Genomic DNA, 14,210 nt, shown 5'->3' with positions numbered 1-14,210 from the left:
GTGGTGTGTGTTGTGAGTAAGAAATAAAATCGCAAAACAATGAGACGGACCAAAACATGTTAAAATAAATAGTGCGCTATTGTTGTCATGATTGATTGTGCATAAAAACAGTGAAGTTCAATTATGATACATGGACATGAAACATAAAATCGAAACGCGAAAAAACAACATTTGCCAACATCGACGAATTTTCAAACGGTAAAAACGACAATCAAAAGCAAATGTGTCCTATGTGTGTTCAGGACCTCTTTTGAAGGCAAAAGCCTCATGATTATCACAGATTAAACACCAAAAGTGGCAGATCGTGCATAAGGGGAGACATACGTGCAAGCACGTATCCCTGCCACCTCCCGTCGGCAAAAATCGTTAGATTTTTGTATGCTACTTCGGTCCCTTGATTACCTTTCGCGGACTTTTGGCTGGGTGCCAAGTGAAACGAATCGATAAATACTACAGTGCCGGGCCGACTCAAGACACAAGAGACTCTCCGGCAATCCCAGGGTCGGCTAGCTACTGGGTAATCAAGGGCACTTCGCGATACAAAAACACTACACAGAGAACTTTCACATTTCTTATATAAATTTTATTGAAATCCTAATTGTGGCGTGTGCGTGTTGTTCTGTGTAAAAAAATTTGTGTTAATTTGTTAAGTGTGGCCTATTTCTATGTTCGGTGGTACCGGTACATACCGCTGCGTTGATGGTGCTGGGTTCGGTGGCCGACACAGCGACTCCAGTAGAGCTGTGCGGCCGGAAATCTCGCTGGATGGCAAGGCGAGCGGTGTCTAGGGCCGGTACTCGGCCGGAGGACCAGCGGGCGTTGCTGGGGGGGGGGGGGGGATGCAGGCGTCTTCCCTCTTAGGCGCAATCGGCCGGTCGTGGCATGGCCACCTTGGACGGCCGAGAGGGGAAAGCTCCTTTACGTTTAGGGACTTCGGCCCGAGCTATTGGTCCTCGTACAAGGACTCACGGTCTTTTACGATTAGGCGCGGGAACCGTTCCCGGTTCCGCGGGCCGAACCGTGTGCTGGACGGAGACCTTAAAGGTCCATACAAAAGAGGTCCTAAAGGACAGTTCATTTTAAAAACAATTGCTATGCAATGTGCAGGGTATATTATTTACCTGAACGGTATTCTTCCCAATCACCCACTTAGCTCCTGCTAAGGGCCATGGGGGGGGGGGTCGGTTTCCGAGATTCAAATCTTAGAACCACTGCACTATTTCAAACACGTCTTAGCACACAGACGCCTGATTACAAAAGCTGCCTAATTTGGGCAATGGCAGCTCAATTTTCATCATCTCCCATTCCACTTTTTAATATTATTTTTCAGCCAGCCATATTTCTCGATTGGTAACGACAACACATTTACAGCGGTACCTACATGACCCTTTCACTTCTGTGGTATTTTCCTACTGTTTTTACACAAGAAACGTGAAGGGTCCGACACATACAACAAATACAAAACAAAAATCCACAATCCTGTAACCAAACGGTTACACTATCCACCACCCCGATGAAAAAATGCGAAAGCACGAAGAGATTTTGCATTTTTTTTTCAATCTACTCTCTCAAGTCATCTTCGGCCGCCATCGGTTCGTGGATGTCTAACAAACAATTTAAAATATTTATAAAAACAAGAAACAACACTTACACAGTTACAACGGCACAGGACCCTAACGCTTCTGTGGTACTTCTACTGTTCTTACACAAGAAACGTGAAGGGTCCGACATTCAACATATAATACAAAACAAAAATCAACAATTTGTAACCGAACGGTTACAGAGCTCCACGTTGGAGATCCAACTGTGAGGCCACCATGCGCGAATTATATACCGCAGGCATCTATTGATGAAGACCTGCAGCCGTTGAGTGTACTCCATTGATACACACCAGGTTTCACTGGTGCAATGATGTTTTCGATCACCTGGCAATCATTTGACTCATTCATCCACAGGTCAGTTCAGAATCATAATATTGAAAAGAGGTGTTCGGCAAACTTGTAGATAAGTGTTTTTCCTATAATTATCGCCAAGGACGCCATATTCTAGCTCTCATATAAACGGCGTGAGAGCGCTAGTACCACCTACTCATACTAAACGATCGAAAAATCCGATCGTTTAGTATGAGTAGGTGGTACTAACACTTTTACGCCGTAAATATAAGAGTTAGAATATGGCATCCTTGGTGATAATTGTAGGAAAACAATAATCTACAAGTTTGTCGAACATCACATTTTAATATAAGGCTTCTAAACTGAGTTATAGACAAATGAGTCAAATGATTGCCAGATGATCGAAAACATCCTTGCACTGGTGTATAGCAGCACAGATTTCACGTCCGAGTTGTAAATACGGATTTTTGTGCGTCGACTGATCTAATTGTTTTTCCATACATTTCTTAAACTCGCCTTCTTGACCCGTGCACCTATGTCGATCTTGGCCTTCCATCGGTCGCCATATGGATACCAATATATTGTAAGCTATCAACATTCTCCATTGATTGCCCAGCTACCGTAAAGCTGGAAGGGTTGACCATGTTTACATCCATCGATTTGATCTTGTTGACGTTTATGGTAAGACCTGCCGCTGAGGAGCGATGGGAAAGATCATTGAGCGTGCTTTGCATATCAGAGCGCCGTTGAGCTAGTCATCAGCCACTTCGAAGTCATTTAGGTGCTTCATGGTAATGGGCTGCCACAACAATCCACGATTTGGTTCACGGTCAATCGCCCCCACCGATTACGATGAGGAACAGTAGCGGTGATAGTATAATTCTTGCCTCACTCCAGCAACGACCCGGATGGGATCGAAAAAAAAAAACCGTTGTGCAGTACTTTGCACGAAAATGCCCTGTACTGTGCTTCAATGAGGCCGATGATTTTCTCAGGGAGACCCTTGCGCCTGAGGGCTTCCCACATGTTTTCGTGATTGAGACGGTCGAAAGCTTTGTCATAATCAATGAACACCAGGTAGAGAGACTCTTGAAATTCATTGATTTGCTCCAGAATGATACGGAGCGTGACAATATGATCTACACAGGATCGTCCGGCACGGAATCCTGCTTGCTGCCGTCGGAGAGTTGCGTCAATCTTCTCCTGTATTCCGTTAAGGATCACTTTGATGAGGACTTTGAGAACGATACACAGTAACATGATGGCCCGCCAACTATCGCATACAGTCAGGTCACCCTTTTTATGTACCTTCACTAAGACGCCTTGCATGCAGTCGGCCGGAAATGTCGCGTCCTATTAATGTATACCGGGTCAATTTCCTGACGGCCGGCTCACTGGGAAATACACAAGGAACAGGTATGTCAACTCATCTATCGACCACAACATTGAACTAATCCCCATTGAAAATGAATCTACAAACAAGTCAAGTGTTTGTAACTGCATGCCAGACGTCCAGATGTACAGGGGGGTTGCCAAAATGTTTGGGATAGGTAACTTCTTTTTCTCTCACAAAAAAGTTAAACATGCTATAACTTTTCATAGAGTGCATCCAAAATTCTCAAATTTTGTTAACCCATTATATGTGCATCATGGGTACAAATTTGAGTTTGATTGGTTTATCTTTCGCGAAGCAAGAATCATTCTCGTAAAACACTATTATTGAATCAACTTATTTTTGAACTGTCATATCTCGGAAACCAGTAAAACGATTTGAATGAAATTTTGATTGTTTTTCAACAACATATTAATAGTTCACGATTCATTAAAACATAGGTACTTTTCGAACGTTAAAAAAAAATTTGATGCATTGACGCTTTTTGGACCTTTTTCGAAAAAATGTATTTTTTTTACATCAATCACTAACAATCACTCATTTTACAAGCACCTTTACAACGAATTGATTCAGCATGATTCTGAATAACATTTGACTAATTTTCAGGCACAACCTTTGTTCGGGTTTTGTACACACAAATTTGGAGAAACTATAAAGCATAGTGTTGTGTACCAACTGTTGATAAATCGTTTTAAAACTATATAGTAAAGCTGTTATTCAGCTTGAGCAAAAATGATTAGAAATAAATAAAATGCATTTTTTTCAATTTCCACGAGAGTTTATATGATTGGAACTTAAGGCCGAGAGCAATTATTGTGAAACAATAACTACACATAAATTTACCTAAATCCAGATTTGAACTCGAGACTCGTCGATTACACTAGTTTACAAAATAAAACGAAAGTCGTGAACTTCTGTCAAAGACCAAAGTTTTTGAAGCACAATTCAGCGCTGATTTCGAAACCGTGCTTCAAAAAAATTTAAGTAGAACAGTTTTTGAGTTTTAGCTCAAAATCGAGTTTTATAACTTTTGTAAATATGGAATTTACTAAAATTCAAATATCTTGCGTTTTGTTCAACCAATTTTAAATCTTTTTCCATAAATTAAAAGCTGAATACAATACCATATGATCATCTGAATGCAGGTTTTGCGTCAGATTGATGAAATTCAAGATATTGGCAAGTTTTAGGGACGTTCTCCTTTAAATTTTGCAAAATTTCCAAAAATATATGAACAAATGTATTTTTTTTTTCAATAAGACAAAAAATTCTTCCCCAACGTTTTTTTGACATATCATATGTAGGCGAGTTACAGTAAAAAATTCAGCTCAATCGGAGCATTGATTACGGAGAATGAGATGTGTGGAGTGAGCGACGTTGCTAAAAATAGAACAAAAATCGATTTCAAATCAAAAACCTTGTATGGAAAGTCGAAAAAATTTCCGCTCTACTGTATTTTTTTTCCTTCGCGTTTTCGAATTCAGGGCATGATTCTACACCAAAAATGATCATCAGCTTACCGAGTTCAAAAATGCTGCAAACTAGTGTTACCAGCCGCGTGCCTTCCTATCTGCGCCATCCTGGAGATGATGAATTGCAGCGCTCAGACTTCGACTCCTATTCAGCAGTGGCGAATAAGCACAGACATTATGCTTAACGACTGAGCAACTGATTAATTCAGCTGTTGTTCAGTAAAAAACACGTGTTTTTCATCATGCGCTCTGAGTCGAAGTATGATGAAACGAAAGCGCTTATTTGACTTGTGAAAAACACATTAAACTATGTTGTAAAGGAATTACTGCGAGTCGAATAAAAATCTTATTAAACTCTTGAAAAGTGTTTTAAATTATCATTGTTAATACCAATAAGAAAAGTTGAACATTGGCTGCCTTTTCAATTGAAATAGAAACCTCAAACCAGTATAACTTTATTCATCGTGAGAAAATTTAGATTATATAACGTGGAGTTAAGTATCAATATATTGTTGATGAACGTAGAAAATTTCATTCAATTCGGTTCACTGTTTTCCGAGATATGACAGTTCAAAAATAAGTCTAAATAATAAACCAATCAAGCTCAATTTATACCAATGATGCACATATAATAGTTTGAGAAACAGTCAAACTTTTAGGTTTTTTGATGCACTCTATGAAAAGTTACAGCTTGTTGAATTTTTTGTGTGAGAAAAAAAGTTGCCTATTCCAAACATTTTGGCTATCCCCAGTATGTAAAATATATTCAATTATTTCTTTTGCCCTGCCAGTATCTCTGACTCACGACCATGAACTAAGAGACTTCAATTTGACGTCGTCTCGTATCACCTTAATTGCAAACTTTCTACCATAGTACCCCTTAACTCGTCGTCGGTACGTCTCACTTTGCACGCATTCCCTCACATCATCACCGGAATGGTTCGCAATTGACCCCCATTAGATAGTTAATCGTCCGGCATCGATTAAGATGATTGGATGCGATAAAAATAGATTGCCGTTTCCGTTGGCTGACCATGAATGGACCCGACGGAGATTATTGCTTTTCCCATCCATATCGGATCATCGTCGTCGGTTTAACCTGGCATGCAAAAGACGCAGACGACGACCTTCTGAGCCGGGAAAAAATGCGACAGAATTGGAAATAATATTTGACTCGAGGGGCATTCAACAAGCATTTCGCCCACCTACCATTATTGTTATTATTATTACTGACTGATACTAATGTTAGGGATTTCGATTGCCGATATTCTCACATGTAAAACACCGACTGGAACACTTGTGCCCTTGTCTCCAGACCGGAGACACGTGTGGCATACGCCTCCCGTATTTTACATATAGATGTTTATCGCATATGAAAAATTGTCGGGATTGGGACTATCGCCGTTTCTGGCATTCTCCCTGCGGTCTCCCGAAAGAGGACAACTTTTCCCGTAATCACCCTTCTTTGCATGGTATTTTTTTCTGGAGAAAACTTTTCTATTGATCAGGAGGCAAAGAAATAGCGAGTTTTCCCCCTTTTGGGGAAATCATGAACTGCTGTGCTAATAAACATGAGCCGCTCTTGAGATTCGCTTTAACAACTGTTCAAGAGGGGTTAAACCAACCAACTTGTTCTGTTTCGTCCTCCCTCCGCAAGTGATTGGAAGTGCGTAAAGATGGCATCCCCAAGCGAGCAACCCCTTCATCACGTGCACCCGAGCCAACACTGTGCACTGAACTGACTTGTAGACTGCTTGTCGCCTCAGGCTCAAGACATTTCAATCTGTAGCGGAGACGGATCCGCAGTCGGCAGGTCCGAGAGGCGATGCTGGACTTTGGAACAGCCAGTCACTGTGCAGGGGGTGTCAAGACCTGTCAGAGCCGAATTAATTCAGCGCCTCGGTCCGGCGGATGTTGATTGTGTGGAGGAAATTGTGCTGAATACAAATGTTTATCCAACGGCCTATTGATTTGACGAAAATTGACCCGAATTGATCGGGACCTTTTGTTCGTTATGTCAAAATAAGTGAAATAAATTATTCATTAGATGATAATCCTTCGGAGAAGCAGGGGGCACTCGTCGAATGGCCAGCTACAATGCCAAATGGATCAAACCGTGTGTGCAGATTTGAATCCTTGAATGACCAGTAATTTGGAATGGTAGGTGCAGCGAAGTTTTCGATTTCATTCAATATTGATAAAAAGAGTAACTAACTACAGGCTAACCTCGATTATCAGGAATCTTGTTTTGAAGCTTCCCAATTTTATATTTATCATCAAACGAAATGCTGACGCTGTTTGACGAAATGCCCAAATTTTTCCATGATACAGCATTCAGATCGCAAGATATACAGGGGATACTCAAAATAACTGGGACAGGTAAAATTTTCACTTTTCAAAAAATGTTCAACTCGCTGTAACTTTTCGAAAAGGGCATCAAATATTCCCAAATTTTTACTGTAAGTTTATAAACTAGTTGTGTATCAGTGGTCAAAATTTGGGAAAGTTCGGACTATTCTACACGAAGTTATAAAGGTTCTAGGAAAAGTTATAATTATTCGATAGCCAACTTTGAGCTGTTATATCTCCGGATTCAATGAACCGAATGCAATGAAATTTTGATCATTTATGACTTATATAATGAGCTATTAAAAACATTTGACTAAACTTAACATTTTTTACACGAAAGAGAATTATAACGATTAGATTATTTTTCTAATATAGCACCAATTTATTCAAAACTTCATCATCATTTCAAAATTCGAAATAGTAATTATAGGTCTTTTAAATAACCTGTAATGAACTTGAATATATTTATATTTCAAAGGAATGCAACCTAAATTGAAAAAGTAATGCAGCATTAAATTGAAAAAGTAATAGGACACATTTGACAAATAATTAAATTTACTAAAAAAACATAGAATAAATGAAATCGCTATAACTTTTTTTCTTATTAATAATTTCAAACTAAGTCAACTGTTTTTCAATGTTCATTATATTAGTCATAAATGATCAAAATTTCATTGCATTCGGTCCATTGAATCCGGAGATATAACAGCTCAAAGTTGACCACTGATACACAACTAGTTGATGAACTTACAGTAAAAATTTGAGAATATTTGATGCCCTTTTCGAAAAGTTACAGCGAGTTGAACATTTTTTGAAAAGTGAAAATTTTACCTGTTCCAATTATTTTGAGTATCCCCTGTATGTTTGGATGGCTACATAATGCGACTCCATGCAACTGATGCAAAAGGTCGCATTCATTCTGGGCTAGTGCAAGAGGGTCTCTGACAGATGGCCAAGACAAGAGAAGGCTCCTATAAAGCAGTCTTCTGAGATTATCTCCAGCAGATAATCGAGGATCTTTTTACTAAGGCTAAAACGAATCTATGACAAAAGTTCGAAAGACATAAGGTCGAAGGACAAAAGGTCGAATGGACAAAAGGTCGAATGGACAAAAGGTCGAATGGGACAAAAGGTCGAATGGGACAAAAGGTCGAATGGGACAAAAGGTCGAATGGATAAAACGTCTAAAAGGGTAAAGAGGTTAAATAGCCAAAAGACAAATTGGAAGACATGAAAAAGTGATCAGAATTCGACAGAAAAACGACGATTAAAAAATAGAACGAGTGATAGCACAATTATTCAACAACTTCAAAACAATCATTATTGAAAAATAGGAAAGTGTCTTCTAAAACTTGCAATAGCTTATATGCAGCAATTTTTACCGCATTGCAATTCGAAATAGATGTCCATAAATGATGAAAAGTAATGTTAAGTAAGTTAAGGTTAAATATGGAAAAAAATATTCCTTGCATGGCATGTCACGCAGAAATTGTGCCCATTTTCGCTCATCTTTCACTGAACTTCTCAGTTTCATTTACCTTACAAAAGAGAAAGAGAAAAAACGCACAATAAAATGTACATAATTTCTCTCACGCAGAGTTTTTGTGCGGGTGATTAGAGTGCTGCGTGAGAGCAATGAGAGCCCGCAGATCATAATCCCAGTGCGCAATTTCTGCGCGCACACAGAAAAAAACAGAACTCAGTGCACACTGCGTTTAACCCTAAAAGGGATACCTTCATGGCCTCAGTTTCGTCACCTCGCTGAGTGTGTTCCATCAAAGACGGGCTCTGAATGGCGCCTGGGGTCCAATGAACCCCAGGTGTCCCTTTTAGGGTTAAAGGGGTCAGTGTTGTTTGAGCATTTGGTGAACCGAAAGCATGCCAGTAAGTCCAAAACCCGCTAAGGGGTATCAAATCCTGTGATATTAGAGACAAGCAGACGTCTTAAGCTGGTCAAGGACTTACGGTTGATGAATATTTTGGTTCCAAATTCCACCAACAGGTGGTGCTAGTGAGCTAACAAATTTTGTTTTTCATATATATCAGGAAAATTTGCAAAAAATTGCAACTAGCGCCACCTAGCTGCAGAAACTCGAACCAAACGATAATTATCCTGAAAGCCCATGATCTACCAAATAATTTTGCCGAAGACACCATCTTTCTAAAGAATCAGAATGCTGAGATACGTGAAATGTAAAATTTGTACGCTATTTAGCGCCGCCCAGCTGAACAACTTTGCCTAAAAAAACCAACTCTCTAAGTAATCAGGTTCCTGAGATATATGGGATGGAAATTTTGTCAGTGTTGTATCTGCTTGTCTAAGATATCACATAAATCACAGACAAGTAGATGTGACACTAGCGAAATTTCAATCTCATATATCTCATGATCCTGATTACTTACAGTATGACCCATAAAAAATGCGACATTAAATTTTTTTGCGGTATTTGATGATTTTTAATGAAATAATCCTAATAAATTAAACTTTTTTGGATTACGATACAATAAAGAGGTCATTGGCATACAGGATCTCTAAAATGTTTGTCAAAATATTCATGGGTTACGTATATGGGATACCTTATAATTGTTAACAATTTCTAAATAAAATCAAGTTTTCCTCTAATTTTCTGAGCAAAATGAACTAAGCCAAAAACATTTAAACACATGGAAACCATGAAGAAATATGTACTCTTTAATACGCCCATGTTTGGAAAATATTTTAAAAATAATTTCAAACGTTTAGGAAACAGGTGCTACATATTAAAAACCGTATTTGAGATAAATTAATAAAAAACTTAACACTGTTTGAACATTTTTCAAAATATTTTTTTGTCGATGAAGGCATATAAACCTGCCTTTATGATAGGTACAAATACTAAGTACTTAATAACAATTTCATGCTTAAAACATAATATTTTCTAAAATTATCATTTGTCAAACAATTTAGAAAATGTCTCTTAATTTATAAGGTAATATTTTTTTCGTTCTTGTCCGACGAACCAACGAACTCCTGAAGACCTTAACCAGCCATAAAAGTACTATTTTGAAAATAAAATTTTATTGAATGTGATTGAAAGCAATTGAAAGAAAATTATATCTTTAAAAAACGGCCTCTGGCGCGTGGACCATTTCGACATCCATATGTTCAACATTATATTTCCAAATGTATGTGCATGAAATCAGTCTATGTTCCTTTGCCATTATCAGATTAGTGGCTCTACTATACTATCCAATAGATGCATGCAAGGTTAATTAGTTCGAAGTAGGGGAACGATGACTTTGAAAACTGTCGCATTTTTTTATGGGTCATACTGTAGAGAGTTGGTGTCTTCGGCAAAGTTGTTTTGCTGGTCAAGGGCTAACCGATAATAAGACTTAAGATTTAAAATTCTACCACTAGGCGGCGCTAGAGAGCAAACAAATTTTGAATTTCGCATATCTCAGCATCTCTCTCCACTCGAGTCGAGTTAAGTACAAGACACTGAAGACGACCTTACAGTTGAGGTCGAAATACGTATCTGTCAAAGGATGCAAATTTTTAGTGGAATTCAAAAGAACCGTACTGAACCCGATTTTCTTTTTATTTACTGATATTTATGAAAAATCAGAGAGGTGTGTACAAGACACAACCGCATGACGTAAACTACGTAAAGCAGTTTATTATGAACGACAAAGGACTACTATGCAATTTATTTGGATCAATAATAGAATTTGTAGTGGCTAATGGTTTTGAAAATCGTTAATTTTAACTATGTAAATTCTACAAGATTTTGGTGGATTATGGGGATTTGTGTTGAAATAATTATAACAAAGTTTGAAACATAAGCAAAGCCTGAAGACATTCCTTCATAACTATGCACTGTACACACAAGAAGAAAGCGTACTCGCCAGATTCGGTGACACGACCAGGTGATAAGACAAGCTGTTGCATTTAGTTTAGGAGTAATTTTCGAAATTCGGCCGTTTTGACACTTATGTGACCAGCGTCACTTTGTCAGAAAATCTACCGTTTATTCTTTCTTAAAACTGCTCTCAAAAGGGCTGTTTGAACAAGAATTTGTTAAAAATATTGCATGTGTCATTAATAATTTCGTTGTTTTGCCAGCAAATGTCAGAACAGCGACAATGATAGGCTTTGTAGGAATTATTGGTTTGGTTCAAACACTTGTTATGATGAAAAGGAATGCAATAGTGCAATGGGCGCACTAGAGAAATGTTGCCTTTCCTGCGACAAGATGCGGTTTGATTTCCACAGAATGCTTTTGATGTAGTTGGTTTCAAATTCTTGGCGGTAGCAACTTTCTCGGAAAATTCACCGTACCCTCTTTCAGAAAATTGTTGGCCCTCTAAAGAACTGTTCGAACCAATTTTACAGAAAATTGAGCTCCTATACGACAAAACATGGTTAAATATCCGCGCCGCACTTTTGATGCAATTGATTTTAAATTCTCGGTGGTTTCGACACTTTCAAAATGCACACCAAACGCTTTCGAATAATTATCTCATTGAATATTTGTATAATTTCGATAAATCATGCAAATGTTTAGGCAAAATTGTGAAGATTTACGAATTTTGCGAAGACTTACACACATTGAAATATGGCAACACTGAGTAATACATTTCATCAAAATGAAAATTTCTTCATCATCCGAGTTGAAGAAAATGTTTTCCAATTGCCAATCAACTAGCACAGTTTTCACACATTTGAAATGAATGTCTCATTGTTGCGACAAAGCGCAGTTCAATTTTTACACAGCGCTCATAGTGATTGACACTTATGTGTCCGGGCTTTCGTCCTGAGAAAATTATTCGGTTCACTCCCGTGGGACACTTTCGTAGCCCCAAGGGCTGTTTTAATGGTTTTAATTTACTTGCAGTATTACTGCAAGCGCGTTCCATAACTTTGTTAATGCCGATGTTGGCTTGTGCTGTCCGGACGCCCGATAAAGTCAAAATGAAGAAAGTTTTCGCAAAGATCTGATCCGGTGCGATCTAGTTGGCGGCCCACTGGTACCTCGCACGGTGTTGCCATGACGACTAGCATCAGCCGACGACCACCGCGCCCGCCTAGGCAAAACATACTGAAGGAGGCTTTCCTCCTGAGAAAATTATTCGGTTCACTCTCGTGGGACATTTTCGTAGCCCTTACAAGGGCTGTTTTAATTTACTCGCAGTATTACTGCAAGCGCGTTCAGCGGTGTAATTTTGTTAATTCCAATCCAGCGCAAGCCAGCCCGGACGCCCGATGAATGAAGAAAATTTTCGCAGAGTTGATCCGGTGTGAACTGGTTGGAGTGGCGGCCCCACTGGTACCGCGCACGGCGATCCGACGACGACTGGCAAGAGTGGCAAGTGGCAACAGCCGACGACCACCACGCTCGGCTAGCCAAAGCATACTGAAGGGAGAAACAAACGGAGAAATTGGCTAGCAGCTCTCCGATGCGTTCCCCTCGAGGTTTCGCGGAAGAATGATGGAAGAAGAGAAGAAGACAATAACTTATATACTAGAGTAGACGGCTGGACGGCAAAGAGGTTCAAATTCCCCTCTCGCAGGTGATTGGTTAGATGAAAGAGGGGTGAAAATTAGTGATGCCATACAGATTTTTGCACAATGCACACCAAATGCTTTCGAATAATAATTATCTCATTGAACTTTTGCAAATCGATCAGCACAATTATAATGTTTAACAAATAATTTATATAAATTATGCTAATTTATCGGCGAAATTGTAAAGAATATTTAAGAATTTTGCGAAGACTTACACATTGAAATATGGCAACACTGAGTAATACATATCATCAAAATGAAATTTTCTTCATCATCTGAATTGAAGAAAATGTTTTCCAATTACCAATCAATACTTTTAACAAATTTGAATTGAATGTCTCATTGTTGCGACAAAGCGCTGTTCAATTTTCACACTTATGAGTGCTTTCCTCCTGAGCAAATTATTCGGCACTCCCGTGGGACATTTTCGTAGCCCCAAGGGCTGTTTTAATTTACTTGCAATATTACTGCAAGCGCATTCTATAACTTTGTTAATGCCGATGTTGGCTTGTGCTGTCCGGACGCCCGATAAAGTCAAAATGAAGAAAGTTTTCGCAGAGATCTGATCCGGTGCGAACTAGTTGGCGGGGCCCACTGGTACCGCGCGCGGCATTGCCATGACGACTAGCATCAGCCGACGACCACCGCGCCCGCCTAGGCAAAACATACTGAAGGAGGCTTTCCTCCTGAGAAAATTATTCGGTTCACTCTCGTGGGACATTTTCGTAGCCCTTTCAAGAGCTGTTTTAATTTACGTGCAGTATTACTGCAATCGCGTCCAGCGGTGTAATTTTGTTAATTCCAATGTTGGTTTGCGCTGCCCGGACGCCCGATGAAGCCAGAATGATGAAAATTTTCGCAGAGCTGATCCGGTGTGAACTGGTTGGCGGCCCCACTGGTACCGCGCACGGCGATGCGACGACGACTGGCAAGTGGCAGCAGCCGACGACCACCACGCTCGGCTAGCCAAAGCATACTGAAGGGAGAAGCAAACGGAGAAACTGGCTAGCAGTCCTCCGATGCGCTCCCCTCGAGGTGTCGCGGAAGAATGATGGAAGATGAGAAGAAGACAATAACTTATATACTAAGCAACAAAACCCAAAAAATGTGCTCGCACGTGATTGGCTGAATTAAATGAAAACATGGGTTCACTATTTCCAAATTTTCAATAGTTTACTGTTGAAAATCAATAGTTACCAATAGTTCATTCAATGCGTAGATAAATTTCCGACCTATCTGTGCAAAAATTTTGAAAATCTGTCGTGAAACGACCTGAGTTAAATGCGCTAGCAGATTTTCGCGCTAGCAAAATTATCCGTTATTCCGATAGGGCATCACTGAGAAATAGTTCATACAGCGGTACTTCAAGATGGAAAAGTCACTGCACGCTCAAATTCGTCTACACAGAGCAAATAACATGAGCTGATATTATTATAGTCCGCACTCTGCCGCAATATTTATCCGAGTCTTACACAAATAAGTCCAATGTCTGTTCTGAGGAAATTTTTGACTCATTCATCCGGTGATGTTTATTTATATAATTGACACATTCTACG

General features: G+C 39.4%; 2 protein-coding genes across 2 annotated transcripts in view; both read right to left on the bottom strand.

Moving 5' to 3' along the window:
• LOC109397782 (zinc finger imprinted 3) overlaps window positions 1-14,210 on the bottom strand; it is a 142,615-nt gene that overhangs the window by 34,490 nt on the left and 93,915 nt on the right. The window lies entirely within an intron of this gene.
• LOC134289397 (uncharacterized) overlaps window positions 1-14,210 on the bottom strand; it is a 34,160-nt gene that overhangs the window by 831 nt on the left and 19,119 nt on the right. The gene's annotated exons all lie outside the window — the stretch shown is intronic.

The sequence above is a fragment of the Aedes albopictus genome, chromosome 3 (genome assembly GCF_035046485.1).
Source record: "Aedes albopictus strain Foshan chromosome 3, AalbF5, whole genome shotgun sequence".
In the NCBI taxonomy this organism is placed as follows: domain Eukaryota; kingdom Metazoa; phylum Arthropoda; class Insecta; order Diptera; family Culicidae; genus Aedes; species Aedes albopictus.
This window is presented reverse-complemented; position numbering and strand designations above follow the sequence as displayed.